This window comes from Melozone crissalis, unplaced genomic scaffold (assembly GCF_028551555.1).
Source record: "Melozone crissalis strain CALT ecotype California unplaced genomic scaffold, PUWL_Pcris_2 ptg000066l_1, whole genome shotgun sequence".
In the NCBI taxonomy this organism is placed as follows: domain Eukaryota; kingdom Metazoa; phylum Chordata; class Aves; order Passeriformes; family Passerellidae; genus Melozone; species Melozone crissalis.
In genome coordinates, this window is record NW_026535844.1 from 3,556,569 (window position 1) to 3,576,829 (window position 20,261).

General features: G+C 49.6%; 1 pseudogene; it reads right to left on the bottom strand.

Annotated features, from left to right (window-relative positions):
* The window catches only part of LOC128945470 (zinc finger protein 208-like), a 463,302-nt pseudogene that overhangs the window by 331,977 nt on the left and 111,064 nt on the right, over positions 1-20,261 (bottom strand).

A 20,261-nucleotide genomic window follows, 5' to 3' on the forward strand; every position in this document is an offset into this window, starting at 1 on the left:
CGAGCCCAAAACCCCCGGGAGACCCCCCAGCCCCCCCGCGGAGCCCGCCAGATCCCAGCCCCCCCTCGGAGCCTCTCGACAAAACCGCGGCCCCTCTACCCGTCCCCCGCCCGCCGATTGCCGACCAGATGGAAGAGGCAGAGCAACGTGCGCGGTGTTTTTGGGGGGGGCTGACGGAGGAGGCGCGGGAAGCGGCGGGACGGTCAGAAACCGCCCGGATCGATACAATCTCTCCGCCGCCGTATGGGCTCGAAGATGGCGGCCGGCCGCGTGGTCAGGGCGGAAGAGAAGAGGGGACAAAGGGCGGAAGTGGGATCAGCCCGCTTAACATCGCATGCGCGGGAGAGCGGGGAGGGGGGGCAGTCCCCGCGGTGAGGGGTGAGACCAATCAGAGCGCTCTATTCAAATTAAGCCCGTATAAGGCAAGGACCTCCCCCAGCAGGAGGCGGGGAGACCCCAGGGGGAGGGAACGGTCCGCCCCCCACAGGAGGGGGTGGGGCCGGAGCCCGAGAAAAAGGCAGAGCAGCCCGGAAATGCTTGGCCATTCCACTTCCAACTCCGACTCAGACTCGAGCCGGGACGAGTCCGAGAGGGAGTCGGGGAGCTCCGGTTCGGATACTAGCCTTAACAGAGGGAGAGCAGCAGCATACAAGATCTCTAGCCACAGTGCTCCCACATGGGTGAAGGGGTTATCAGAGAAAGACCGGATCCCTCTTACAGATTGGCGAAAAATAAAGATAGCCTGCGCCGAGTACACCCCTTCAGCCAAGCTAGTGTTCCCTGTCCGTGTAGGGGGGACAGGCGAAAACCAAAGAAGGACCTATTCTCCAGTGAATCCAAAAGAGGTACAGGCAATTATTAAAGCGATTGCAGACAAGGGAATTAATTCTGCCATGGTTAACATGCTCATAGATGGGGTTTTTGGGGGGGATGACATGCTTCCCTTTGACATCAAACAGACACATAGGATGATTTTCGATGGCGCGGGGATGATTGTTTTTAAACAAGAGTGGGAGGATCAATGCGCAAAGGAGCTAGCCCAGATAACGGGGCCTGACCATCCACTGCACGGCTCCAGTATACAGAGATTGATGGGTAGAGACCCCACGATGATCACCCCCCAGGCTCAGGCTGAGGGATTAAGGGCCCATGAAGTTATGACAACCACTCGTGCTGCCCGGGAAGCCATCCGTGCTACTGCCAAAGTAGTAGCCAAACCCTCACAGTGGTCTACCATAAGACAGAGTGAAAGTGAGAGCTTCACTCAGTTTGTGGACAGACTTCAGGCAGCATTAGATTCCTCCTCATTGCCCCCAGAGGCTAAGGGTCCCGTGCTGGCAAACTCCCTACGCCAGCAATGCAACTCAGCCACCAAGGACATTCTAAGATCACTGCCACCTGGGGCCAACATAGCAGACATGATCAGACACGTTGCAAAGGAGGAACACCTTGCTCCCATCCAAGCAGCAGTCCACACTGCAATAACCAGTGTGATGGCGTGCCTTAAGTGTGGCCAGGCAGGCCACGTGGCAGTAAACTGCCCCCAGCCAAGGCGCCGATCAGCAGCTGCTCCACCACGCCAGGGAGATCTTAGGGGACCGTGCTGGGCATGTGGGAAGAAGGGGCATTTACCTAAGGAATGCAGATCCAGGCTTCAGGGAAACGGCAGAGGGAGGGGATGGCCGGGCCGTGCTCAGCCCCCTCCCGCCTGGAATATGCAGCGGCCCAGCTACAGCAACCCCCAGTGGGGACCCTCATACCCCATGCCCCCACAGGGAGCAGTCAATTTTACATCCCCACCTACAACACAATGCCAGAACTACACAACACCGCCAGTAATGCTTTCACACCCCCCACCACCACAAGCCACGCCGGTGTCACAGGACCAGCAGGGGACGCCTCAGCGCGGGATCCCTGGGTGGCCCTGGCCATGAGAATGGGGAAGGAACCCCTGATGGTGTGGGGGACATGCCGTCTTTACGGCGGTCAGGATCCCCACGTCATAGGGTTTCAGTTCTGGGCCGACACGGGATCAGACTGCACAATTATTCCCCAGGCGCATTGGCCCGGACATTGGCAATTCAAAGAAGTCCCTCCAGTGAACGGAGTGGGAGGGCAGTCCCGGGCATGGAAAAGCACCCAGCTGGTGGCTTTAACACTTCATACAAAAGAGGGACCAGAACAGACAGTAGCAATTTACCCCTACATTTTACAAAATTCTCCACCCTTGTTGGGAAGGGATGTTCTTTCCTTGCTAGGATTCCGGATCACAAATTTATCCTAAGGGCCACTGCTGTGCACCCCCCGCTGCCAATCAAATTAACTTGGAAATCATCAGACCCCGTATGGGTCGAGCAGTGGCCCCTGACAGAGCCTCGAATGGCAGCCTTGCTGGAACTGGTCAACAGCGAACTGCAAAAGGGTCACATAGAACCCTCCGTCAGCCTGTGGAACACCCCTGTATTCGTGATCCCCAAAAGGTCCAGAGAAGGTGAACAAGACAATCCGACCCATGGGTCCAGTCCAGACACTGCTCCCCGCGAACTCAGCCATCCCCGAAGGGCAGCCATGTGCAGTGCTGGACATCAAGGACTGCTTCTTTTCGATACCCCTGCACCCTGAGGACCGAGAGCGATTCACCTTTTCCGTGGTGTTTTGGAACGGCGAGCGGCCCAACCTTCGCTTCCAATGGAGAGTACTTCCACAAGGTCTTGTTGACAGCCCTGTCATATGCCAAATCACCGTGGACAAAGCACTGATGCCAGTCCGACACTCCTATCCCGATGCGACCATCATCCAATACATGGATGACATCTTAGTCGCAGCACCATCAGCAAGCAAAGTGGATCACCTGGTGTCCACAATCACGGAAACCCTTCAGGCCAACGGCTTCGAGATCGCGAGCGCAAAGATCAAGAGAGGACCCTGCGTGACCTTCCTGGGAGTGGGCATCACAAGTTCCTACGTGACACCCCCCAAAGCGAAAGTCCGTCGAGACATTGAAACACTCCACGACGTGCAACGCCTGGTGGGATCGCTGCAGTGGGTTCGCAACATCCTCCTAGTTCCCCCCGAGGTTATGGACCCTCTATATGACCTCCTGAAAGGAAAGAACCCTTGGGATCCCAAGAAGCTGACACCACAGGCAAGGAGCTCCCTCGACTTCATCGAAAGCCAGATGGCCACTGGCACACTTGCCAGGTGGAACCCAGCCATGCCCCTGGACCTGTACGTCCACTTTACACCGAAGGGGGGAGTGGGAGCACTGGCCCAAGGACTTTCCGAAAAAGCCCGACCCATCCAATGGGTGGTGCTCGGAAGACCTGCCCGTGCGTTTTCCCCAGGAATAGAATGCATTGCTAACCTCATCATGAAGGGCAGGAAACTCGCTTTGAGACACCTGGGAACAGAGCCGACAAGCATCCACCTTCCTTTCCGCAAGCAACCGACCTTGGAGTCAGCCATAATATCGAAGCACCTAGCCCTCGCTCTCACCGGCTTCGGAGGGGAAATCTCCTACTCCTCCAAGCCACCCTGGACTAAGCTACTGACCGTAGTCGACATGGACATGCCGCCAAAGGTCATGGGTCGACCGCAGCCAGGACCAACAGTCTTCACAGACGCTTCCTCCACGACCTCAACCGCAGCAGCAGTGTGGCAGACAGGAGAGCAATGGCATTGCGTCAAAGCGTGTGACCCCACACTGTCGGTGCAACAGCTGGAGGCAGCAGCAGTGGTCTTGGCATGCGGACTCTTCCAAGAAGAACACCTCAACATTGTAACAGACTCTATATTCGTGGCGAGGCTTTGCCTAGCCATGGCAGGACCAGGTGTGTCAACATCTGCAGCAGCCCTAATGCTGGAAGAAGCACTCTCCTCGCGACAGGGCACCGTGTCAGTCATTCACATCAACAGCCACGACCCAATCAAAGGTTACTTCCAGATCGGCAACGACAAAGCGGACGCCGCAGCGAAAGGCGTCTGGACGTTGCAGGAAGCTCGTCAACTGCACGAGTCGCTCCACATCGGAGCCAAAGCACTGGCAAAGAGATGCGGAATCCCGACAGCGGACGCGAAACATGTGGTAGCCACCTGCCCTCATTGCCGGAAGTCACCCCTGTGGACCTACGGGGTCAACCCGAGAGGTCTCAAGCCCTCAGAAATCTGGCAGTCGGACTTCACTTGGTGCGAACTGCTGAAGCCCCGAGCATGGCTTGCAGTGACAGTAGACACTTATAGTGGAACAATCATAGCCACACAGCACACCAAAACAAACTCCAAGGCCACAATTCAGCACTGGCTGACAGCCATGATCTGGCTTGGTATCCCTAAACAGATCAAAACTGACAACGGTTCCAGTTTCATTTCTAAACCAGTACAGGAGTTCGCTTCGAAATGGGGCATCACATTAGTGCGAGGTATCCCGTATAACAGTACCGGACAGGCCATAGTCGAGAGAGCAAATCAGACCCTGAAAACCAAGATAGAAGTGTTGGTGGAAGCAGAGGGCTTTGCCAATGCCATTCCCCCAGGAGATCAGGCACGTATACTGGCAACCGCTCTGCTGGCATTGAACCAATTCCCCAGGGGAGATGAAACAAACAGTCCCGTTCAAAAACACTGGGTCACTCGAACGCTAGAGGAGGGCCCGCAGGTTGTAATCAGAAATGAGCTAGGCGAATGGGAACGGGGCTGGAGGTTGATGCTCACGGGGCGAGGGTACGCAGCTGTCAAAAAGGACGGCAAAACTAGGTGGTGTCCACTTAAGTCAATTAAGCCGGACCTCCATAGCGAGCAGAATGAGACTGATGAGAGTTGCGAGTTTCTGTTTACAGGACATGCTCGTGGGACGTCCTCGTGACGCGTACATCCCCATTCCAGAGGTAAGCGACAGACCACCAAGCCGTCAGGCAGCGCCCGAGAGGCCCGCACGGGTGAGACCCAAGCATCAACGGTGTTTTTGTGTGATTTTGCTGTTGGGGCTTGTCGCCAGAGGGCAAGCCAGCCCAGATCACTACCCCCATCGGCCATTCAGGTGGGTCATGCAACACCTTAGTAGTGACAAGGTGCTCAGAGAAATCACCACACCGAACACCCCATCCTTCGTGCTCCGCATCACCGACCTGTTCCCAGGACGACCAAAGGTAGACCCTCATTCCCCACACGCCACACACATGTACCTATCCTACTGGTGCCCAGCTTCTAACCCTGGGAAAAGCTACTGCAACCACCCAGGGTGGGGACACTGTGGGCACTGGGGCTGCGAAACCATTGTCACAGATGCCAGACCGTCGGGGCCTGGGTGGGATCCACAAGAGCCCGACAAATTCTTACAGTTCACTTGGGCACCCACCGGTTGCAAAACACCCATCCTCATACCTGGAAACTTCCATTGATATCGCCATAAAATCCCCAGATTTCGGAAATGCACAGATTACAACATGACAGTTTTAAAGCCTCATCACCCTAGCTGGGCCACAGGCAAAACGTGGACAGTAGTCCTTCAAAGGTCAAAAGAAAAGGTGAACGTGTGAATTATTAGGCTCCAACCGTCGGCACCCCGAGCGGTTGGACCCAACAAAGTGATTAAAAGTGTGCCGAAAGGGAGAAACGCGACCCGCCCCAAAGCCTTACCCACAAGGGTCGCTGATATCCCGACCGGCCATGTAGAAGCCTTTCAGGTAGACCATTTAGCCGAGTCAGATTTAGACCCAATCCTTCGTATGTTAGAAGCTACCTTTCTATCCCTGAACGAATCTAACCCTAACCTAACCGAATCCTGCTGGCTTTGTTACGATGTCGAACCTCCCTTTTACGAAGGAGTTGCTCTAAACACTCCCTTCAGTTACTCCACAGCAGATGCACCCAACCAATGTAGATGGGACACCCCCTGCAAAGGAATCACCCTGAGTCAAGTCACAGGCCAGGGCAGATGCTTTGGCAATGCAACCCTAGCTAAGCGGAAAGGCAACGTCTGCACCGAAGTTGTCAAACCCGATGGGAAAAACAATAAGTGGGTAGTCCCATCCGCATCTGGGATGTGGGTTTGCCAGCGATCAGGAGTGAGTCCTTGTGTGTTCCTTGCCAAATTCGATGACTCTAACGACTTTTGTGTCCAAGTTCTGATTGTTCCTAGGATCCTGTACCGCGCAGATGAAGAAGTATACCCCCTTTTTGAGGAACCCAGCCGGCTTCACAAAAGAGAAATATTGACAGGTATAACTATCGCAATGCTGCTCGGCCTAGGAGCAGCCGGAACGGCCACGGGAGTCTCAGCCTTGGCGACCCAACACCAAGGACTGTCACAGCTGCAGGCAACAATCGACGAGGACCTGCAGAGGATCGAGAAATCCATCTCCTTCCTAGAGAAGTCAGTCTCCTCACTCTCAGAAGTAGTCTTGCAGAACAGGCGAGGTCTAGACCTCCTGTTCATGCAGCAAGGAGGCCTCTGTGCCGCCTTGAAGGAGGAGTGCTGCTTCTATGCAGACCACATGGGAGTCGTTAGAGACTCCATGGCGGAACTCCGAAACAGACTGGCTCAGAGACAGAAAGACAGGGAAGCCCAACAGGGTTGGTTTGAATCCTGGTTCAACCAATCACCATGGCTAACCACTCTGATTTCTACCCTAATAGGTCCCTTGGCATTGCTGCTTCTAGCAGTTACCTTCGGACCATGCCTGCTGAACAAGCTAGTCTCATTCATTCAGACCCGCCTGGAACGGGCCAACATCCTGTTCATAGGCCGGCAACAACTCCTGTGAATTCAACCAGAGAACACTGCCAGTCACAAGATTTTCTACCCGAGTTTACCAAACCTCTTTCTTTGTCAACAACCTCATACCTCGTCTCAGTACCTATGTATATGACTACCTCGTTCATTTGTGAAAAAGGGGGGGGAGATGTAGTAGACAGGGAGAGGCGCTCGGAAAATCTCGCGATGTCACGGAAAGCAGCAGGATTCCTCTCCCCCTAACTTCTAGTGATAAGGGATCACCCAAGAATGTAGTTCCCCCTAACATTAGTAACTTTTACTCCTTGCTAACCAATTACAGTAAGGTAAGACCCCCTGACGCAGAGAAAAAACTTGCAGAGTATAAAACCCGACGAGACGGGACAATAAGGGTCTTGAACCGTCCACCATACTGGTGCAAGCGTGTGTTCTTGGCCCGAGTGACCCTGGAGAGTTTGGGTTGCCGTGCCGTTTCCTCAGAACCAGGTCGCCTCGCCTTGCATCAGAAGGCGACACTCCGCTGTCTTTTACCTGGTTTGTTAGGCTGATTAAAATGGACCTGAGTCAGTCTTTGAATACACTGATCTAACTCCAAATCAGCATCCTTGCTCACAGGTATAGCATATGGCAAATTTAAAGGCAAATCAGCTTTACAGCGAGCTGCTATAATGCGTGAGGCACTAGTAATTTCAAGCTCTTTAAGTGCTTGCTGCAACTTCCATCTAATATATGCTATAACCACTTGTTCTGCACTCTCAAAAAGCTCCAATCCTGCCCTTCCTGGCAGGCCAGTACTTTGTTCAAGAGCTCTAACCCAGACAAAATCTTGAATCCACTTCCCGAAACAAGGTCCACACCATAAATTTGCTATTGTCTTTTGTGAGTACCAATAAATCTTATTACAACCTGCACAATGCAAAGCTATCCATGCATAGCACTTATCAGCATCCCTTTTGCAAACATAACAAGGAAGTGAATGTAAGTAAGGACCAGTATAAAAATCTGTCTCTTCGACCCAATGCAACCAGTTTAATGGTGATGATTGCAAAGCCTCTTCACCTTTCTTACTATATAAAGCTAATAGTTCAAGTTCTTTCTTTAACACAAGGTGTATCTTATTTCGTAATCGTTGTTACTGCTCGTTATCTTCTTCAATAACTATATCCTCCCGAGGGTCCCACAACTGTAAAATTGTCCTAATCATAGAAAACTAATTAGCCTTATTTAGAGGAGGTTGTTCCCTTTCTAGCCTTCTTTTTCTTATCAGTTTTCAGTTTTGCTGCTCCTAATTTCACTGGTCCTGTCACTTGCAAACTTAATTTTTGCAACCTTTCAATGCAACAGTCTAGTGCTCTTTCAGGATTCCCCCTGAAGGGTCCTACAATAGAACGTTGTGTTAAAGGAACTAATTTCCTACACCTTACAGAGACTATATGTGATTTACTCTGAACCTTAATTCTATTTACAACACATTGTACTTCCCAACGATAATAAGCAAGAATTTTTTGTTCAGGAGACTCATAAAGATTTAAAGCTACATATGCATTTAGCCCTGTCTGTCTCCTTAATTCATTTTGCCAGTTTTTACCCTACGTGTGCTCGTGCTCACAAGTATGACACCATAAATCCCGTAATAATGATTGTTCTATCCAAAAAGTATTATCACAACCCCCGCAGCGTAGAACTATCCAGGCAGCACAATGTGGATTGTAACAGTCAAGGCAATGTTCTTTTGCCGGATTTGTTAAACGAAAAGTTGATAATGAGTCAATAAAACCAATCAACTCCTGGGCCGTCCGATAGTGACGTGTCAGTGCTCTGTCCAACACTTTCGAGTGTCCCTTCAACTGTAGCAGCAGCGGTCGTAGGACTAGAGGCAGTTTCTCCCTCAGTTGCTCCTTGTCCTCCTCCGTGAGACAGTCCACCAGAGGCTGCATCAAAAACAGGTTTAGTCCACTTAGCAGGCACCCACAAAGGCCCTGTAGGTGAGGAAACACAAAGATACCCCCGACCCCAATATAATACTTTCGCAGGTTTTTCCCATAATCCTGTACTCGGGTTCTTATACCTAACCCAGACCTCTGTCTCCTCAGTATTTTTCTGACCTGACCTTGGATGATGTTTAATCGCAGGAGGGGTATCATCTTCTCCAAAAATACATAAATGATTGATCACATACAGAACCTTAGCCAAACATGATTGTGGGTCTGTTAAATCTTGATGCTTCTCAATATACCGTTTAAGGGTACCGTTTGCCCTTTCCACTATTGCCTGTCCAGTAGAAGAGTGTGGAATACCTGTCACATGCTTAATGGACCACCGATTTAAGAATTTCTGGACCCTAGCACACACATAAGCTCGACCATTATCCGTTTTGATACTTCTTGGAACTCCTATAACAGCAAAGCAACTTAACAGGTGCCTAATAACATGTGTAGCTTTTTGTCCTGCCTGAGCCGTAGCCCATATGTAGTGACTATATGTATCTATAGTGACATGCACGTACTTAACTTTACCAAATCTAGGTACCTGTGTAACATCCATTTGCCATTTTTCATTTATTTCCAAACCTTGAGGATTAACTCCCATGCCTAAACCTATTCCCCCATTATGATAACTACATGTTGGACATGCTCTAACAATGGCTTTGGCTTCTGATAAACTCAGCTCAAAATGTTTTGCAAGCCCTCTTGCATTTTGATGATATCTGCTATGTGCTTCTCTGGCCAATGTATGCTTGTCAATAGGACAAGAGTTATCAATGGGTAAAGTAACCAATTTGTCTGCACGTTCATTCCCTTCTCCTAAACCTTCAGACCATTTATGACTCCCAATATGAATCACAGAATACGTTGCATTTCTCTCTCGTAAAGCTTTCCTTAATTGTATCAATAACTCATACAATCGTTTATTATTCACTTCCTTAATTGCTGCTTCCTCTATTCGTCTGGCTATTCCAGCAACATACATAGAATCTGTGACCACATTTAAAGGCTCCTGTAAGTTAGACATTGCCCATACTACTGCTAACAATTCCAAAGTTTGTAAGCTATCTGCAAGGTCTGCTGTGAGAAGTTGATGCTTCCATTGTCCTTTTTCTTGCCAGGTGACAGCAGCATGCCTTGATTTCTTTCCCGCATCTGTAAAAGCTGTAATAGCTCCTTCTATAGGGCGTTCTTCTCTCAATGGTCGAGTAATCCAGTTCCATTCTGTCATCCATTGCAAAACTTTAGGCACTAATTTACTGGTTTCTACTTTAGCAGATGATGCTAATAATGCTTCCTGCAAGTTCTTTGAATTAATCAAGTACCAGTCCAAAGTTTCTTTCTCCATAGGCAATCTAATGGTAGCAGGTTCTCAACCATCCACTTCAATAATTCTGAGACGCCCTTTTTTGACTAACACAGCCAATTATTCAATTTTTGAGAATATTGTTTTCTTATGTTGTAATGATGGTGACAACCATTCCAAAACTCATATCTCCCCTGTTTTCTCCTGTTGTTGAGAGAGAGCACCAAGCAAATGGCAAGGACTATTCCAAATAGTAAGGTCAATAGGGCAGTTGAGTTGTCGACGAGACACATATCCCTGTTGTACACAATTACTAATTTGTTGCAAGGCAAGGTGGTGCTCCTTTGTCAGGTGTACAGGAGTAGTAGGATCAATACCCTTTAACAAAGGCCGTAGGGTTTCTAACAAATGATTTGGTATTCCCACAATAGGTTTTAACCACTGTAAATCTCCCAGCAACTTCTGTGCATCATGCAAAGTTTTAATGTCCAATTGTAATTCCAATTTTTGAGGTATTACTTTTTGATCCGTTAAAGTCCATCCCAGATATTTCCATGGTGTGGTGGTCTGAATTTTCTCTGCAGCAATAACAAGCGAATATGCTGAAAGAGTATCTCTAATACTGTCAATCTGCAGAGAGGAGAATGGTTGTTGCTGTGCAAACAAAATATCATCCATGTAATGATATATTATAGTTGCTGGCCACTTACGACGTAGTGGCTGTAATGCAGCATCAACATAAAGCTGACATAACATCAGGGAATTCCGCATGCCTTGCGGAAGATTCAAATCTTTTATCTGGCTCTCCACGATTTATTGCCGGTAAAGTAAAAGCAAATCTCTTCATATCATCAGGATGCAGCCCAATAGTGAAAAAACAATCCTTTAGATCAATAATTAAAAGTGGCCAGTGTTCTGGGATCATAGCTGGATTTGGAAGACCAGGCTGTAAGGCCCCCATTGGTTCCATTTGTTCATTTACAGCCCGTAAATCATGTATCAAACGATATTTCCCTGATTTCTTCTTGATAACAAAAATAGGTGTATTCCAAGGGCTCGTAGAAAGTCGTAAGTGTCCCTGTGAATATTGTTCCTTTACCAATTCATGGGCATGCATAAGACTCTCCCCTTTTAATGGCCATTGCTTAACCATCACTGGTGTGTCCGTTTTCCAGGTGAGTGGAATGGGGAAAGTCCAAGCAATGGCAATTACCCCAAAGGGTGATGATTAGTTAACACCACTCCCAATTGTGTTAAAATGTCCCTTCCAATTAAACAAGAAACTGTAGGTGGTAATTGAACAACTGAAAACACAGCAGACACTTGTTGATCATCAATACACACTAACAAAAGTGGTGATCTACTTGCTAATGTAAATCCCCCTACTCCGGTGAGCATATTTGATGATGGGAATAGAGGCCAATGTTGTGGCCATGCTTCTGGAGAAATAATGCTGGTATCTGCTCCTGTATCCAATAATCCATAAAGGGTTATGCTTTGATGTCCATGGGTAATTTCCACCTTTTGTTTTGGTCTATTTTGTAAATCCACAGTCAAAAGTGTAACACCAGTAGAGCCAAAACCTTTTTCATCCCGCGTTTGTCCAGTAAATGATGGTATACCAGATGTCATTTGTGATAGTGGTATTAATTGTGCAATGCGTTGTCCTTTTGTTATTTTAATAGGAGGATAAAGGGTATAAACCATAATTTGTATTTCCCCTGTATAATCCGCATCGATAACACCAGGCAATACAAATAATCCCAGCATAGTTGTTGAAGAATTTCCTAATAACAATGCTCCACATTTTTGTTCATTTAAAATGAGAGGACCCTTTACTCCAGTTGGTATCCTCTCAGGCCGGTTTGTCATTAGCGTGATGTCTACTGCTGCTGCTAAGTCCAAACCGAGGCTCCCTGCTGTGGCTGGTTGCAGACAGGAGGTAACAGCGATGTTGCGTCGGCAGCTGGTGTCTCCGATGTCACGGCGGCTACTTGTGTCTGGGCGCGTATGTCCCTCATTGCCGCATCGGTAACACTTGATGAACAGTCTCGAGCTCTGCGTGTCCGCCAGTGAGCCGCTTCGGAGAGGAGCAAGAGCAGCTAACACCTGATTCTGAGCAGCTAACACCTGATTTTGAGTAGACTCTGCTTGCTTTTGTAACCCTAATCCTAATTCCTTTAAAGTTTCTGCTATAAATGCCTGTGAAGCTGTTGGCATTAATGCCATTCGCTCTAAAGCTTCCTCAATAGTCCAATTTGCCCCTAAAGTAGCCAACACTCTTGCATTTGCCTAACAGGTTCACTCTTTACTCCAAACTAACTAACCGTATAACGTAATTGAGCTAACATCTTCCAGTCTAAAGGCTCATAGGCTGCTATATTATGCGTAAGGTTCCCCTGTGCATCATATTGTGGTGTATATGTAACCGGACATGCAAGACTAGAGGCTACTTCCATCGCCTCGCCATCCCCCATTTGCATTACTTCTTTTGCTGCAGCAGCCCAAGCTTCCCTTCTCTGTTTAGCCATCTCCACCCATAGGTCACTGTGTGCCCCCGGGATAGGATCTGACTTTTTAAGGGCGCTATGCTGCTGGCACTTCGGTACCGAGACCGAGGTTTCCGGCGGGGGAATCGGCCCCTCCCCCGCCGGAGCTGACTCATTCTGGGGAAGCGGCGGAGGCAAAGCCGGTGAAACCGGAGCCGGCTCGCGCGGGGGAAGCGCCCCCCCCCCACCGAAGCCGAAGGTGAAACCGGAGCTGGCTCGCGCGGGGGAAGCGACCCCCCCACTGAAGCCGACTCTCGCGGGGGAAGCGGCGGAGGCAAAGCTGGAGGCGGAGGTGAAGCTGGCTTGCTCCCACCCCCAACATCCAACCCGCCTGAAGCTGGCAGCGGAGGCGAGCTCTTTCCTCCACCATCCAGCCTGCCCTCCTCCCCCAACAGTAAGGGTGCAGACGGTTCCACACTATCTATAGGAAAATCCTGCACATCACTCTGCTGGGGACTCTTAGGCATAAGTATCTGAGTTACAGAAGGTGCCAGGGGATCATCCTCACGACCATACCCTATATTCTTCTTATAAGCTTCTGTTGCCCTTTCTGCTGCCTTTCTCTCAGAGACCTGCTGAAGCAACGTGTTATATACCACCCGCCATAACTTGCCAAATTTCTTTGCTGACTTATCATCATCTAACACTGTATCCCACAGGATATCCCCAAACTTTTTCCACTCTGCTATCTCACGAACTGTATGTGGATTAGCAAAAATTCCTTTAGAATGACCATAAGCTAATAACCCTGGTAACTCCTTTTTTAAATCTACCCCTTTTACTCCTTGCCTTTCTAAATATGAGGAGAAGAGGTCGTATGTCGCTTGCCTATCCATACCTATATATCAGCGCGCGCTGTTGCAGGCCTTCCAGGCTCCTGCGACACGTAGAGACTTGAGTCACCGTTGTGATCCTCAAGGGTGCTATTAAAATCCGGCACCGTCCTGGCTTCAAGGACTCTCACCCAACTTCCTCGACCATGGTGAGTTTCTTTGTAATCCAAGAAAGCAAGCGTTCAGGGGGTTGCCCGCATTCTCCACCATTTGTCGGAGGAAGGAGACCCAGACACCAGTTGGTTCATCCAAGTCCAATTTATTGATCGAATACGGCAGGTTAAATATAGTTCTTAATAGGCTTCATACATATTGCAAAAGTTGAGCTCAGGATTGGTTAGTTACATATCAGCAACTACACCTACTTCTACATTCTTGTGCTTATTCTTCTGTTACATTCTGCAGATATTCAGGACTAATCTCACCTCCCTTTCCTCATGTTGCAGCAAGGCCATCCGGCATTCTTGCTTGTCAGCAGTCACTGAATCAGAGACTGCTGACCTCCCTTTCAAGTTTAACCAGCGGCATTATGTCAGTATGGCCTTTCTCAGATAACCAACTCTTAATAAAATCCTCCACAGAAAGGTTAATGTTCTGCAAAGTTTTCCTTGTCCGAAAAAGGGTTAAAAGCTCGGGCTCTGCCCATCCAAAGCTCCCACAGCTGCCGGACCCCTTCTCGCTGCATCCCCCTGCCCTTCTGCCCCAGCCGGGCTGTGCTGCCAGCACAGGATATCAAATTTCACGGTGGCACAGGCGCTCTCTGTCTCTCTCTCTCTGTGTCCTGGGGGGGAGTTGTGGCTGCCTGATGCCTCTCGGGGCTCTTCCACCCTTCCATCCTCGGGCCAGGCCTACCTCACCCAGCCCCAAACCAGCCAGGAGCTGGGCAGGGGAGGTCCGACCTGCTTCCCTCGCTGGAACCCAAGAGAGCTTCCCCCGGGAGTGCTCTGCTTTTTAACCCCTGAGTTCTCAGAGGCGTATCCAATGTCCCCAGCGGCCAAACGAGGTGCCAGTATTCAAATGTGAGCACCTATTGGCCTGACCACTTCATATCCCAGAAAACTAACTTCCTCTCAAACCACCACATCTATATAATCTCAGTCCAGTTCATCCCAGTCTGTAGGAACCCAGTCCATTTGATCCCAATCCATATTTGATCCCAGTCCATAGCTTATCCTAGTCCATATTTGATCCCAGTCCATAAAATCTGTCATATTTGATCCAGGCCATATTTGATCCCAGTCCAAAGTTGATCCCAGTCCTGATTTGATCCCAGGCCTGTTTATCCCAGACCATAGTTGATTTTAGTCCATATTTGACCCCAGTCCATTTTTTATCCCAATTCATATTTGATCCCAGCCTGTATTTGATCCCAGTCTATATAAGCTCAGTCCAGTTTATCCCACACTGTAGTATTCCAATCAATAGTTGATCCAAGTCCCTGTTTGATCCTAGTCCATATTTGATCCCAACCCCTATTTGATCCCAGTCCATGTTTGATCCCAGTCCGTGTTGCCGTGCACACATTCCAAAAGTCTGGAATTCCAGCTCCCATCCAGGAAAAGATGTTCCTGCCCTTGAAGGGAAATGGAGCAAAATCCTACAGAGACATTTCCCTGCCAGCCTTCAGGACTTCAGCTCCTGGGACTGGGAATTAAAATAATAATTGGGAAATAAAATAATAAATAATCAGGGGAGGGTCTGTGAGGACAGAGGGGTCATCTAAATCAGGGCAGGGGTCAATTACATAAGGGGAAGGGGAATTAAAAGAGGGAAAGGGTAAATTAAATCAGGGGAGGGGTCAATTCAGGGGAGGGGTCAATTAAATCAGGGAAAGGTCAACTAAATCAGGGGAGGGTCTTTGGTGGAAGGAGTCAATTAAATCAGGGGAGGGATCAATTAAATCAGGGCAGGGTCTCTGGTGGTCCGTGGGTCCAGGGAGGCACTGAGAGAGAAACAGAGCAGGCAAAGAGAGGCAGGAGAGAAAAGGGGACACAAAGACAATGAGCTGAGAAGGCGGCACTCTGCAAACAGAACTGCAACAGACTGAACATGAACAGGAGAGAAATCAGTAAGTCTCAGAGTTTTATTTGCTGTCAAATACATCCCACACACCCAGCCCCACACAATCTCCATCCCACCACTCTAATTGAGATCCCACAACTCTAAATCACCTCCCAGCCTCATGTCAGCCTGATGGCTGCGGAATCGAGTGAGTTTGGCATGAGACTGAGTTTTTTGAGGTGGGTTTGAGCTCTTTTTGGGGTAAGATTGAGCTGTTTTCACTGGGATTTGAGTGGTTTGGAGGTGACAGATCTATTCCTCTTGGCTTTTGCAGTGCAAAGAGATGGAGAATAGAAAAAAATTAAGGTGAAATTAAAAGGTGAAGCAGCCAGGTGTGTTCTCAACATGGATCACAGAGAATGTGGCTCACCTGGGCAGTGCCCAAAGTGCCTCCTCCAGTGGGGGATGGAGCCGGAGCAGTGCACGAAGCTCTGCCCGCACTCGGGGCACTCGCAGGGCTTCCCTTACCGGTGCCTCCGTTGGTGTCGGGTCAAGTGAGAGCTCCTGGAGAAGCTCTTCCCACAGTGGGGACACTTGTAGGGCCTCTCCCCAGTGTGGATGCGCCGGTGGGTGATGAGGGTGGAGTTTTGCTTGAATCCCTTCCCGCAGTCGGGGCAGCGGAAGGGCCTCTCCTCTGTGTGAATCCAATAGTGCTGGAGGAGACAGGAGCTGGTCTTAAACCTCTTCCTGCATTTATCACACTCGTAGAGCCTCTCCCCAGTGTGGGTGCGCCGGTGGGCGACAAGAGTGGAGTTGCGCTTGAATCCCTTCCCGCAGTCGGGGCATTGGAAGGGCCTCTCCTCTCTGTGAATCTGATAGTGCTGGAGGAGTTCGGAGCTGGTCTTAAACCTCTTCCCACACTTGGAACACTCGTAGGGCCTCTCCCCAGTGTGGATCCTCTGGTGCGTAATCAGGCTGGAGCTCTGGCTGAAGCACATTCCACACTCCCCACACTCGTACGGCCTCTCCCCAGTGTGGATCCTCTGGTGGCTGATCAGGCTGGACCTCACGCTGAAGCTCTTCCCGCACTCCCCACACTCGTAGGGCCGTTCCCCAGTGTGGCTCCTCTGGTGCACAATCAGGTCAGAGCTCCACCTGAAGTTCTTCCCACACTCCACGCACATGTGGGGCTTCTCCCCATCATGGAGCTGCTCATGGAGCACCAGCTCCGAGCTCTGGCTCCGTCTCCGGCCGCCTTCCCGGCCCAGGCTGGCTCTTTCACCCTCAGATCCCCGCCGGCTGCGTTTGCAGCCCCTCCTCGTGCGGCATCTCCGGGGCTTTTCCTCCCCGTTGGCTTCCTGCGCCGTGGAGCCGCTCAAAACGGCCTCTTCCACCAGGTTCTGCCGCGGGCATTTGTCCTCCCTGCTCTCCATGCTCAGCTCCTGCTCTGGGGGAGGAAGGACAAGGACAGGATGGGATTTGCCTCCGTGCCACAGGCAAGGGCAAGGAGAACCCCCAGGGCTGAGCTGCAGCCGGGGCCGCGCTGGGCTGGGAGATGGAGCAGCACAGAGGGGAAACGGGCACTGACTTCCTCCTCACCTGCCTCAGTGTCCCGGGGCATCTTCCTCTTCCTCGCAGCCTCCCTGGGGTTGGCAATGGGAAATCCTGGTTTGGGGAAAACAAGGGATGAGCGCGTTTGTAGGGGTGTCGGGGGTAGGACGGTCGGGATGGACGGAGATGAGAGATCTCTGCAGCCAGGGCATGGAACTTGCACTTTATTGCAAAGGGCTTGGGCGCAGGGCCCTGCTGGGAGCTGCCAGACACAGCTTGGAGCAGGTCTGAGAGAAGAGAGGGGTAGAGAGGATGAGAGGGTAAGAGAGTAAGAGGAGAAGAGCATAAGAGAGTAAGGGTCCCGTTACAATACAATCAATCTTCTTCTCTTTTGAATATTCTATTTCTCACTAACCAATCTAGTACAAGATACAAATCCTAGAGCATTTACATATAGCCTGTAAGAATCATTACATCACCATACTGTGTTACATTTTACACCCTAAAAACTCCTCTTTGGACCCCTTCTATTGAGCTAGCAAGGTCTGCTCTGACCCTTGGATCTCTCTGCAAGCAGAGGGAATAGTTTCATCAAAAGGGGATTACCTTCAGTTGGGTCACACCATTGTTTTCCAGTTGTTCACTAACTGAGGTATCTCAGAGCTTGCTTTCATTTTAATCTTCCTTATACTTTTTATTTTCACAAAATCTTTTGCCACACAATCTTATTTATAAGGCTTTCCTGTTTCATCTTCCCCAACACACATTGAGTTTGAACGTCCCTCTGCCCAAGTCCATCTCTACAAGTCACTGGCCATCAGGGCTCCAGAAAAACCTCCCAAACATCCAAGATTCAGCCCTGAAAAAGCCTCCCAGGAGTTCCCTGTCCCTGGTCCCTCCCCTCTGGTGTTCGGGGGTTCCCCCTGTCCCATCTGCTGCGGTCACGCTTGGATTGGGGGTCCCCCTTCTCCTCAGTGCCCGCCCTGCCCAGGCTGCTGGCAGTCCCAGCAATGCCAAAAGCTCCCCCTGCTTCCCTCTCCCCATTTCGGGATGCCGGGGCTGTTTGGGCTCCCGGGCTCCCTTCTCCCCTCATTCTCTGCTCTGGGCTGTGAATGAGACGAGGGCTGGTTGTCCCAGACCTGCCAAGTGAGTGCTGGAGTCTCCCACACTGCGTTTCCAACTTTCCTCGAGGGAAGCAGCCAGTAAAGAGACACAGCGAGTGATAAGAGGAGTGAGAGAATCCCCCGGGGTAACTGGGACTGGGTCTCAGAGAGGGGCTGGACCCCTCGGAGGAAGGGAGCAGAGGAGTTTCTGAGCCAAATCCACTAGGAAACAGGACAAAAGGGGCTCCTAAAAATTCTGCAGGATTGAGGGATAAGAGAGCCCAAGAGCATCCAGAATTAAAACCTGCTGGGTTGAGGAATTAACATTCCAAGAGCATCCAGGGTTGGGCAGAATTCTGCCAGATTGAGGATATGTTCAAGAGCATCTGGGGTTGGACAGCACAGCTGGGTTGAGGGATATACAAGAGCACAGGGACTGGCCAGAAACACCTAAACTTGGAATAGGTGATGTGAAAGTGTAGTATATGGTAGAGATAATTAAAGCTATTAATGTATAAAATATTGTAAAAATCCACACTAAGTCTCTTGACCATCCTGGCCGGCAGCACTGTCTTATTCATATACATCTAGTTCCTGGACTTGGTTGAGATAAACATCAGGGTTTTTAATGAAAGCATAGAAGCTTCCAGGGCGATAATCGCTGGCTTCCCCGGGTCACCATGGCCACCCAAGAGTGATTATTGCCTCGATGATTATACAGCTACAAAGATGATCCACAGCCCCACCCTGATGCATGTGAATGCTGACTTCCCTGGAGTCTACTGACAACATCAGACACCTGGACTGAGTCTTTGTCCACCTCTGCACAGGTAAAGACACGGTTATGCATGGGAAGAGACACAAAGAACATTCGGTCATCTCTGCCTCGGGCAGAATAAACTGAAAAAGAACTCGCTGTGTCAGGCAGCATTTGTGAACAGGGGGAGACTCTGACATTCGGAGCTCAGATCCGTGTTCACCCAGCACCAAACCCGGGCTCGACGCTGACCCTTGGCTGTGCTGGTTTTGACAACCAAACTTCAGTCGCACAGACAAATTAATAAATCTTTGCTAAATTTTCTTATAAGTTTGGCTCTCGATTTGATCATTTATAACAAAAGGTACCTTATTGTTGCCTTGTTGTGTGTGAGAGTGAGTCACACACAAAATCAGCCTCAGCTTCCCGGGCGGGTGGGAAGGGGGGCTGTGGAAAGAGGAGTGTGTGACCCACAAATAAGCCATTGTTCTCCTGGGCGTGTGGGGGCTGTGGCATAAGGCACAGGTGACCTGCAAAGGGGCCATTGTCCCCAGGGAGTGTGAGGGGGCCGTGGCTAAAGAGTGTGAGTGACACACACATCAGCCTCACAGGTGAACGGGCACCGGAGGCAGCAGAGTCAGGGCCCTCCCAGGAGGCCCGGAGATACTGAGACCCAGAGGCCACCCCAAGGTGAGGGGGGGCCACAGGGACCCGCGATTCTCTGTCAACAGGGATCCACTCTGTGTCCTGAGGGTGGGAAAGAATGTGTGGAAGTGAGTGAGAAATAAAAGTGAGTGAATGCAAACGAATGAATGTAAAGGTAATGTGGATTGTGCATTTTAAGCTTCACTGTATCTCCTTGGAGGGAGGTGTATTGTACTGAAAGTAGTGTGAGAAAAAACTTTTTTATTTTTCTGTGTGTAGTTGAAAGAAAAGTTGTATTTAGGTTGTTAGTGAAAGTAAAAATCAGAAACAGAAGATGATAGATAAAATCTTGAAAAATGAGATCAAAAACCAGTAAGCTGCATACAGGGGAAAAAAAGGAAAAAAATAGTCCTTTGGGAGTTATGTTAGCTAACAGAGATACAACTCCTTGCAAAAGGAGAAAATACAGGGTATGTACAAGTTGATGGGAAAAACATGCAAACTGTGGAAAAAGGGAAATTAACCTTTAACTAGTAAGCTCAAACTTGTGAATGATATACTTTAAAAAGAGCACTAGAATATTTAACACAAAATAAAGGAACTATACATACTGATTCAAGGTATGCCTTTAGAGTAGTACATACCTTTAAAAAATTTGGAAAGGAAAAAGATGACTTAATTCAAGAAGAAAAGGACTAGTACATGAGGAACTTATTTTAGAGGCATTACAATTACCCAAAAGAGATAGCTATAGAACATATTAGGGAACTCCAAAAGAGAAAGACCCCAGAAAGGAGAGGA